Source organism: Galeopterus variegatus, unplaced genomic scaffold (assembly GCF_000696425.1).
Source record: "Galeopterus variegatus unplaced genomic scaffold, G_variegatus-3.0.2 Scaffold6820, whole genome shotgun sequence".
Taxonomy (NCBI): Eukaryota; Metazoa; Chordata; class Mammalia; order Dermoptera; family Cynocephalidae; genus Galeopterus; species Galeopterus variegatus.
The window spans coordinates 15,671-24,265 of NW_007732931.1; the positions used below are offsets into that span (position 1 = coordinate 15,671).

Here is an 8,595-nt window from a genome sequence, read left to right on the forward strand (position 1 = left end):
TGAAACTGCCCTGGTCACCTTATCAGGTGATTGTACAAATTATTCATAATGAGATAACAATTTCGTTTTGTTTTGTTTGGCTGGGTACAGCGTACTTGTTGATGACATGACAAGGCGGAGCTCCCTAAGCCCCTCCCCTTCCTCAGTGTGTCTAGGATGAAAACTGCATCAAGGAGAGAATTGAGTTGGGGGAAGAACTCCCCAGCATCTGGGGGCCTCTTTCTTTCTCTTGTGCTCTCACTGGGGCTTATGGTCTTACTCTTTGGAGTCCATGTGGACCATAAGGTTCATCACTCCATTGCTGTAGCCAAATTCATTGTCATACCAAGAAATGAACCTGACAAAGTAGCTGTAGAGGGCAATGCCAGCCCCAGCATCAAAGGTGAAAGAGTAGGTGTCACTGTTAAGGTTGTAGGAGACGACCTGGTCCTCAGTGTAGCCCAGGATGCCCCATAGGGGTCTCTCCGGTGTCTGCTTCACCATCTTCTATTTTTTTAAATATTTTATTGTAACATAGTTGATTTTACATATCTGTGAGGTAAAGAGTTGAATATCAATACTTGTGTGCAATACGTGACATATTTGGCAGCTTTCTCCAGACAGCAGGTCAGAGCCACACCTCACAACTTTGGGGGTGGGGATACACAAGGCCATAGCAATGAGCATTCCATTCAGCTCAGGGATGATCTTGCCCACAGCCTTGGCAGCACCAGTAGATTCAGGGATGATGTTCTGGGCTGCCCCTTAACTGTCAAGTGACAGTTTCCCAGAAGGGCCATCTATGGTCATCTTTATGGCAAGGATGGTAAGGACTGTGGTCCTGAGTCCCTCCATGATGCCAAGGCTGTCATGGATGACCTTGGCCAGGAGGGAAAAGCACTTGGTGGTGCAAGAAACATTGCTGATGATCTTGAGGGAGCTGAAGAGCAATTTAGTTTCTTGAGACTCGTGGTTCCTGCCCATCTCGAACATGGGGGTGTCAGCAGAAGGGACAGAGATGATGACCATTTCGGCTCCACTCTTCAAGTGACCCCAGCCTTTTCCAAGGTAGTGAGGCCACCACTGGACTCCACAACATATTCAGTACCAGCATCATCTCATTTGATGGTGGGATCTTCTTCCTGGAAAGTAGAGATAAGCTTTCCATTGATGACAAGCTTCCCATTCTCAGCCTTGACTGTGCCATTGAACTTGCCATGGATGGAATCATACTGGCACCGTATAGCTGAGGTCAGTGAAGGGGTCATTGATGGCAAAAATATCCACTTTTATGTAGTTGAAAGCAGCTCTGGGGACCAAGAGCCCACTATAGCCAAATCTGTTTACTCTAACTTTCACCATTGTGTCTCAGGGATGCAGCTGGCACTGTACAAGAAGATGCAGCTGTCTGTCCAATGGGGAGGAATAGAGAGTGAATCAGTTTTGAAATCCCATTAGGTATTACTGTCTTTTCATGCATTACCTCTAATTCTTAAAACAGTCCTGTGAAATAAGATTTTTGTATCTCATTTTCCTAATGATGAAATAGAAATAAATGAGATTAAATAATTTTTTCAAGGCCTCAGACCTAGAGAGTGATGAGTTTGAGTTTGGACTTACTCAGATTGGTTCCAAAGTTGATATGCATTTCTTCTTACCCACAGTTTATCGAATAAGATAAACTACTTCGTTGTTTTGTGTGAGGGAAATCAGGCTCCAAAGGTGAGGTATCATGATTGTTGTCTAATTGGTTACTGAGATGGTTCAGAAATTCTGCAAGCACATTGAGAGTTTCTTAAAATTGCCAGATGAAATTATCTATAAAAAGCAAAATTAATATTTAAACGTAAGTATTTTCTTATACTGTACCCTGGCCTGTAATCTTTGGTACAAACTTTTCACTTCTGCTTTGTTCATCACATTAAGTGGGATCGAATGTGAGAAACCTGATCTAAATTACCTAGTGGAGGTCCATGCCACTGCTGAGGGTCCAAAGAAGTCTGGTAGTGAAAGAGCATGGCAATAACTAATAAGGGGTGACAGAGTGGGGAAGTCCTTCCCTTTTCAATTTTCTCTCAATACATTTGGACTACATAAACGAGGGAATCTTAGTTTTGTGCTATTTTTCTTTAAATCTCCCTAACATTTAATAATCTCCCTTTTTATCAAGGAAAGGGCAACTTCAGGCTCGGATCTTTCACTGGGAAACCTTGTCTAGCTAAGAGTTTTTATAAAATAGCTCTGTTTTTGTTTATTTTCAGTTATCTTCTATTTATGGCAACTGATTCTGGTTTTCTAGTTATGATAGTGACATCTAGTTTCTTTTTATAGCAAATTTATTTGAATAAAACAAAAGTGAGTCAATTTAAAGAAAGTATTAAGTAAACAATAGCTCACGTGGTACTCAGACCTGGCAAAAATCATCAAGATGGTTTGCAGATCACTGAAATATGTGAAATCATGATCCATACCCACCCCCTGAATTTACAAGGAGTCCAAAGTGAAGAGCTAATTATGAGCACAAACTTGAACTAGAACCCAGTGTCTTCTATCTTTCCTGTCTCCACTATACCAAACTCCCTCCCCAAGTTCTGAAGTGCTTTTTCTCCTTCCCATTGTTTTCTCTCTAAAACTTTCTTTTCTATCACCAAGCTGTTTCTTTTACTGAAATTTAGGTGGCGTTAGTTTCTACTGGATCCAAATCACTTTGGCAGATACATCGTAACTGCGTTGTCAAGAAGTTTTTTGCATCACTTTAACTGTATTAAGGTCTACATTCAACTAAAATCCACATGCTCACAACTGAAGACATTTTTATTAATAAATGATATAAAAGTTAATAATACTAATTTTTTTTTTTACCTCAGCAAAGTTTAAACAGCACTTGTTCTTGATTTTAAGAAACTCAGCTAAGTTGGGAAGATTCATTATCTAACATCAGTAGTGGTCACAACTGAAGACATTTTTATTAATAAATGATATAAAAGTTAATAATACTAATTTTTTTTTTACCTCAGCAAAGTTTAAACAGCACTTGTTCTTGATTTTAAGAAACTCAGCTAAGTTGGGAAAATTCGTTATCTAACATCAGTAGTGGCAGTAGTCAGAGATAAATGCTGAGAACATAAATGCAGTTTAATTCAATTAATGTTTATTGAATGCCAGCTATTTACCAGTCACTGTGCTCAGCATTGAAAATACAAGATAAATTTACTATCCTAATAGCTATAATTTACTGGGTACATTTAATTCACTATGCCATTTAGTTCTGACAACAGCCCTCTAAAACAGAAGACTGTTATCGATATTTTATAGATGAAGGAACTGGGGTTCACAAAATTTAGATAACTCATAGCTTGCAAGTGCCAGGATCAGAGTTTTAATCTGTTCGAAGCTAATTCTCATGTTCTTCATGTTACATTATTTTGCCTCTGAGAGTCCTAAGCTTCCATTCCTTACAATTTAGAAAGATGTATATGTTGTTTATATACATAAAATAATAGTTTATTTGGAAGGGGAAAAAATTCAAAATATAAAAAGGAAGAATAACAATTTACAATATTCCAAATGCCAAATGAATGTAATATCCTTACACATGGCTGGCATTCAAAACTGCATTGAAGTTGAACACATTGGAAGAGTTCTGCTGCCTCGCTTGTAAAGGAAGTCTAGGGTTCAAAGATGTATAGATGATTTGGAAGTTGTTTGTGGCAGAAAATTGGAATGTGCAAAGGACTAGAAGACTAGAAGAGAGAAGCCAGGAAATGGTGAAGAGAGAGTATACTCACTAAAGCAGAGAGTATATTTTTTCTTTTATTATTATTATTATTAGCATACTCATTACTAAAAATCATGATTTTTCTTTATGCCCTTTACCTGACCTGTCCCTCAAAGCAAAGAGTATATTTTGATAAACAGAGGGATAGGAACAGAAAGGTCCACTGGGGCAAGTCATGAAGAAGTTCAATGTTAGGCTTTAGGCTTTATTCTAGAGGGAAGGGGTCCATTAATGGTTCTTGCACAAGGGAAATGTATGAAGAATTGTGTTTTAAGAAGGTCTGGCAAGAGTGTGAAGGTTAAGTCAGGAAAGGAGAGGAGTGAGGCATCTGTGGCCATGGAACTGTAATAGCTTCAGGAGGATGAAGGCTTGGACTGAATGGCAGCTGTGGAACCAAAAAGACAGGACATGTCTAACCACTGAGTAACCACCCAGAGATCATACATCTATGGTCCCCTCCAGGTTTGGGGTCTCTAGGTCTCCTCTTTAGAAAAAGGTCACAATAAGGAGTTGGAGAGGAGATGAATGGAACAGAAGCTCCTAAAGGTAGAAACAATGGAGGAAAGAAGCTAAAAGTATCTTAAGACGATGTACGTCAGTGCTGAGTGAGACCCAGTGCAGGTGACACTAAAGGCAGGAGTTCAGGGAACTAGGAGCAGGGCCTGGAGAATACTCTCAGAATCAGACAAATCCATATAGGTGTGAGCTACACAAAGAGGAACATACATAGCGCACACAGTGATTGTTCTGTAACTTTCCAAAGACCTTGCTTAAACCAAGACTAAGGAGAAAATCATTCCAGATGTTTGGAGTTGCACCTCAACAAGGTATGATCTGCAGTATGTCTGCTGCATATTGCCTGACAGAAAAGTGTGGTTTGAAAATGGCTGCCTATTCTGACACGTAACTGCTGTGCAGTAATTTGCAGTCATGTATATTTTGTATTTGCCTTATGATTTGACTGACCATTTATGAAGCATAATTCGGACCTAGCAAGCTATAAATAAGGTAGAGTTATACTTTCTGGCAAATTCTTTAATGTGACTGATTATCCTTGGCACAAAATCTATAGTTGCATGAGCTTCTTAAATAAAAACTGCATAATGATCTTTCCATCTGTCAAAGCCACATAATTAAAGGCATTGGCAGTGCATAGAATTAGCACTTCAGGTTTGGTTCACAGGTTTGGACAGCATCCATCATCAGTTTGACAGATGGAATTGTTTTTTCTTTATTTCTCCATTTTGCTCTCATTTCTGCATCTACATAGTCCCTACTGAGGGACCGTTGGAAGACTAAGAATCCTTGATCTGGGATAATTAGCTGAAAGCAGGACCTGATAGCTTGCTTCATTTATTTATCACCAGATGTAAGCCAAGACTGTAACTGTGTACCATCAGAGAGGGGATCAATCTGCTCCATTATTCCCTTGACACAGGAGGAAGCTATTATAAGGACACATGAGGACACCTGGCATTCTCTAGATGGAAACAGAAAAGGATGACTTCTTTGCTTCTTGGTGGTACTTTCTGAGCACCTGCTATGTACTCTTGGTGTTACCACAAGAATTATAGATGAGTCATCACTTTCACCTGAATATTCTAGATCTAGCTCTCACATTAAAAATTATAATAATGATAATAATGATAATCACTAACATTGTTGAATGCCATGTCACAGGCACAATTCTCAAGTATTTTCTCATTTTACAGATGAGGAAACTGAGACACATTGAGCTAAAATCTTGCCCTAATTCACATACTTAGGGACAGAACCAAAATTTGACTCTACTCCAAATTGTCTATATAAATAGAAAAATGTGGCTAAGTAGTAGGCAAAATGATTTATTTCTTTCCCATACACAGAAGAATGTCCATAATGAAAAGAGAGAAGAAAATTAATAAATCCATTATTCAACTTGAGGTGGAAATACAGGCAATCTTCAAATCAGTAGAGGATTGTGTTCTAAAAATGTATTTGTAAACTAGCTGTTTGGCATTTATTCATAAGATGATATGATATCTGGGATCTGTTTCAAAATAATGGAGAGCTACAGATTAAACAAGATTGGTTATGGGTTGATAATTGTTGAAGTTGGGTAATGAGTACATCGGGGCTGATAACACTATTATAATACTATTCCCTTACATTTGCACGTTTTAAATTTTCCAAATAAGCTTAAAATATGAAACTTATGAAAACACAGCAGACTCAGTCTAGAGAAATGTATAGGTGCCTATATGACAATACATATACAGAACATTTTATATAAAATTCCTAATAACCTTTGTTGAATTGACAAACACTGTTTTTATACAAACTGTCTCAAATTGTAAGAACTCACTCAGGTGGCTATTCATATTGTAAGAATTGGTTTAAGAGATAAAATGGTTTCTAAGTTCCCTTTTATCTCTAGGAGTCTATGAATATGATATTTGCTAGGCGCCTGTATTAGTCTGGGCTCTCCAAAGAAACAGAACCAATAGAAGATATGTGTGTGTGCGTGCGCGCGCGTGTGTGTGTGTACAGGGAGAGACAGATTTTATTATAAGGAATTGGTTTATGTGATTATGTGGGGGTAAATGCAGGAGAACACATACTAAAGATGGAAGCACTCTTGCTCTCCAGGATTTAGACTGTGTCAGCAGGTATGAAAATAGACTGGGTCAGCAAGAATTTTCAAGGCTTAACTGCAAACCACAGACTTCTTATTGAGTTGCCTAGGAGATGGGGAGGTAAAGAAGGGGCTCACAGCTGCCTAAAACATATATAATACATACCTGTAGACAATAAAGTTGCTTAGTGCATGCGCTAAGTCCCAGAACTTTGTGTCTGGTTTCTGGTTGCCCACCTCCCTAGGTGGCAGCCCCTAGCTCAAGGCATGCCCTGAGCAACTCACCTCACTGCACTCTCTTGGCAGGGCTATGTGTGGCCCTGCTCCCTGGGGGACTCCTGGCAGAGGCCATGTGTAGTCCTCCCTCCTGGGACCCCCATGACCAAGAGAAACATGCAATTATGGAGGCCGAGAGATCCCAGGATCAACAGTTGGCAAGCTAGAGACCAGGAAGAGATGATGATAAAGTTCCAGTTACAATTTGAGAACAAAGGCCTAAGACCCAGGAGAGCCAGTGGTGTAAGTTCTAGTCTGAGATTGAGTCTGAAGGCAGGGAAGACTAATGTCCCAGCTCAAAAATAGTCAAAAGGAGCGAATTCTCTCTTACTCCACTTTTGCTCTATTTAGGCCTTCAGTAGATTGGATAAGTCCCACCCATGTTGGGGAGGGCAATCTGCTTTACTCAATCTACAGATTCAAATGTTAATCTCATCCTGAAATACCCTCACAGACACACCCAGAATAATATCTAACCAAATATCTGGACACCCTATGGCCCAGTCAAGTTAATACATAAAATTAACCATCATAGTACTTAATAAGTCATAATACATCCCGGGAGGAGGTAGGAAGAAGCAGGCAAATCAGTTATCCTATGAACTTCCAGGCCCCTTAGTTAATAGGTGATCGTGAGGAATCTGATAGACTCCCTGTGACTCACATCCACAGACCCCAGGAGAAAAAGCCCTGAGTGGAAAGTTATCTACTCACCTGAGACAATTCTATGGCAGGTAATCGGTTTTCCTTACAGTCATAAATTCTTCCCCTTCCTTCCTTCCCTCCTTCCCTTCTTACTTCTTTCCTTTCTGTCTTTCTTCTTTCTTCTCTTTTTTTTCCCTGCTTTGCTTTCTTTCCTCCAAAAAAACTTATCGTTCAAATGTTATGCACCTGGTATGGTGCTAAGTACTAGGAATACAGACATTGTCCCAGTGAGAATCAGCTTTATAATTTTTAGTAAAAGAAGCTTAGAGGTAAAATCTGGTTGAAAGGAAAACAGGAAACTTGTCTTGAATCTTGTTTTGCATAATACTTTACACAGCACTAGTACAATGACAACTGTCCACATCAAATAAACATGGGAGCTGGGGCTGGCTGGTTAGCTCAGTTGATTAGAGCACAGTCTTTTAACACTGAGGTCACGGGTTCAGATCCCCATACCGGCCAGCTGCCAACAACAACCACCACCAAAAAAAAAAATGGGGGATGTTAGAAGGGGAAAACCAGATCCCCATCCTTCATGCTGCCACTGGCCCTGCCCTCCCCCATCCCACCCGCAATCTTAAAATCTAGTGAGGGAGAGAGACAATAAACAAATAAACATTTAATGCCAATTGGGACAAATGCTATGAAGAAAAATACAGGACATTCAAAATATTATAATAAAACTTAATTTAGATTGAGATGTCTTTCTTCTTGAGACAGAGACATTTAATTGGGTATTAAATAAGGCTATATTAGTTTGCTAGTGTTGCTATAACAAAATTCCACAGACCAGATGGTTTAAACAACAAAAATTTATTTTCTCACAGCTCTGGAAGTGAGAAGTCCAAGATCAAGATGTTAGTAGGTTTGGTTTCTTCTGTGGCCTCTCTCCATGTCTTGATGCCTTGCAGGTGGTCACCTTCTCACTGAGTCCTCATCTGTTTGCCCCTCATCCTAAGTGGTTTTTTTTTTTTTTTTTTGTCCTAATCTCTTCTTATAAATTCATCAGTCATATTAGATTAGGGTCCACCCATGTGACCTAATTCTACCTTAGTTACCACTTTAAAGGCTCTATCTCTAAATATAGTCACATTCTGAGGTATTGAGGGTTAGTACTTCAACATGAATTTTGAGGGGACAAACTCCAGCCCCTAACAGGGGCCATACAGGAAAAAGAGGTTGGAAGTAGGATACGAAAGTACATTATAGATAGGCTGAAAAACATCCCCATTTTCTCCCCAAT

The 8,595-nt window shown here is 39.4% G+C and overlaps 1 pseudogene; it reads right to left on the bottom strand.

Moving 5' to 3' along the window:
- Positions 1–255: 255 nt before the first annotated feature.
- On the bottom strand, positions 256–1,341 carry LOC103606748 (annotated as a pseudogene).
- Between the last annotated feature and the right edge of the window lie 7,254 nt (positions 1,342–8,595).